This window comes from Magnolia sinica, chromosome 16, assembly GCF_029962835.1.
Source record: "Magnolia sinica isolate HGM2019 chromosome 16, MsV1, whole genome shotgun sequence".
Classification (NCBI taxonomy): domain Eukaryota; kingdom Viridiplantae; phylum Streptophyta; class Magnoliopsida; order Magnoliales; family Magnoliaceae; genus Magnolia; species Magnolia sinica.
The window spans coordinates 8,421,112-8,424,185 of NC_080588.1; positions in this window are offsets into that span (position 1 = coordinate 8,421,112).

Sequence of the window (3,074 nt, forward strand, 5' to 3'; positions counted from 1 at the left end):
CCTGATCATTGATGTCGATGCTTATCAGTACTTCAGTCCCAAGATCACACACCCTGCAAGTGATGCTCTATTTAAGGTGACCAAGGTGATGGGAGGGTGGTAGAATCTCCTACAATTATTGGGTAGTTGAACTCATAAGAGTTTCACCTTGATAGACACTTCAGAGGTTGATAGACACTAGGATTTTTCATTAGAATCAGTGTCTAAACTCTTAAGAAGAGAGCATGGATCTCATTGGGATACAACTTAAGAAGATTGGTAGAGCTTAAGATACACTAGGGTATATAAAATACCAAATTTCATAATCTTCATAAAGATTCGAATGATATATTTATAAAAAAAAGGCCCCAACAAATCTATAACGGATAGCCTCAATCGATCATAGCCTCGGTCGATCGACCGAGGGTTGTTGATTGATTAAAGTCAACTGAAATAGTCAAGTGAACTCACCGGACTGTTTTGGTCAGGTTCAATCAATCGAAATCGATCGAACCCTCTTATGAGTTAGTTGGTTTGCGTATTTTGATTCCCAACAACTTAGGATCTCAATAGGCAATCTAAACATGATCTTTAAGGGCTCCTAAGGCTATGAGATGATCAATCAAAGGTTTACCTATTAGCCCATAATCATCTAAAGGTTTATAGTTGTTTTGGGTCAAGGTTCGGGTCATCAAGGCACCTCATATACATGTTCTTCACTTCCTTGATGCTCTAGTTTTCACGTGTCTTCAGTTTTTAGCTTCTAAGGGTTGAACCGAGTCCCTGACACACCAACGCACGTAATTGATAAACAAGGTGCACAAATAAGTGCACTAACACTTTTTTTTGTCGATTTTTCTCTTTTTTCTCTCTTTTTTCTTTTCTTTTCCTTTTCTCCTTTCCTCCTTTCGTCTATCTTAAATCGCACAATTATTTTTTCATTTTTCATTTTTTTTTCATCCCATTTTTTTCTCTTTTCCTTTGGTACTTTGACCCTTCTTATCGAAGCACTTATTTAGGGATGGGATGGAGTGATTCTCAGGATGATTAGCTTTGGTCTGTTGACTTTAGCTTTATTAATGCAAATCTTGATAGGGTTAGATAAGCTTACCTATGAAATATCTTCATATATTGGCACTGATTGGTTCTGGAAGATCCTTGCCCCTCAAGTTGATTAGTTGGAGGGCACCTCCCGAAAGAACTGTTATGATCTTTTCAGGCCATCTCATTTGAGTTTTGAACTTGCCCGTTGAGTATGATAGATGCGGCGATGCTTGTTGTAAACCTAATATGAATTTTCTTTCCTCAACTTCACCCTCATTAGTATTCTCGCTGATGTGATTTGACTTTAATTTGTAGGATAACATCTGTTTCACCAGTTAACGTATAAAGATTTTCACCCGTAGTTGTGTGTATGAATGTCCGATTGGCCCAAAGTGCATATAGAAGAGGTAGAATGTCTTCTGAGTTTGACCTTCTTGAGGAGCTCATCCATCTTTTTCATTCCATTATTAATGCCAATGATGTATGGGAACCTTTTAACGAAAGATGATACTGCTCTTCATGGGCATTATCATGCAAGATCAAGATGTTACCTTCATCAAATTAGTCAAACATCATGAGTACATACTTATGTCTGTTAGATGTCGCCGAGTAGACTTTTTGCTAATGTTGATACCCCATATAGAGAATGGCTAGGGCTTTGTCAAGTTGTAGAGTTTCGAAGCACACACATGGATCCAGTGTGCGCACTCCTAACAATTGATGTACTTTCTAACATGTTGGCAGGAATATGTCATCGTCGAGGCACAAGATCTCTTCTTCCATTATTCATTCATGTGTAGGCCATACATTTTAGCATGGAATGTAGGCATGGTCTTGGCTACTTCTACTTAACAAGCTTGATTTCAAGCATTGTTGACAAGTTTTTAATTAAGTCCAGATAAGTCTTCTAAGATGTAAGATTGGAAAGTCATGGCTGTAAGAGTTCGATCATTCTCTGCTTATTTTTTTGGGACAAGGATTCTTAAAGCCACTTCCCTAAGGGTTTCAGGAGATCTTAGATTTAGGATTTTGAAATTTTTGGAGGTAACATTGGCTTTGAAAATTTTAAGGTGGTCCTTTGGTTCGAGAGTCAGCTCATCATCTTACTCATCATTGGCTTCGTCCAAACCCTTGAGTTTAAAGTCCAACTCTAGATTTAAATCATATGAGTTAACTTCATACTCAAGTGCTTCAACAGATAGATGATCGATCTAAAAGGGATGACAACTCCAAGTGTAAGGTAGTGATGTAGTTTTAACTCGGTGAAATCGAGATCGAATCCTTAGGGACTTATATTTGTGCATTCTCAAAATACTTTAGAATTAGAATTATAACTAAAATTAACTATAAAACTTAAATTAGAAGAAGTAATGATGAAAATATGAGTACTATAGAGAAAAAATCAATAAAAAATATTAAGCGCCAAGGATCCACTCCTAGCTATTCTTAATGCGTAATTCACTTGATTCAATAAGATAATTCAACTAGAATTGAAGTCCTATCCTATCGAGTTGGATAATAGAACGCTTAATACATAATTCACAAATCAAAAGAGAATTAAACTTCAATTGATTTAGTTTTCACATGAAGCACCAAGTTATTGATCGCATGGAATTAAAAGCTTCTATCATGCTCATATCTACGATAGATCAATTTTACAGATTAATCCATTGCAAAAGAGATAAGCAAATAATCTTAGTCCTCCTAAGCATCCAAAGTACCCGGAATCAATAATGTATCAAAGTAAACTAAAACTAAAGCTTTATTCAAACTAAAATCAATTAATTATTTATCATTCAAATAAATAAACTTGAATCAAAGTAAACCAGAACATTAAAAATAACTATAAGCTTCACCTCTTAGCCCTAGCTAAGAGATTTAGCCAACCATTATCATAGTTGAACTAAACCCAAACAAAAACATGAAATAGAACTTAAAACTAAAAGATTGGAGAAGAAGAATGGCTTTATAGAAGCTACACAATCTTTTTCTCTCCCAAACTTTAATTCGTATCTAGAACAGCGTAAATCACCCATTTAAATAGGAAAATT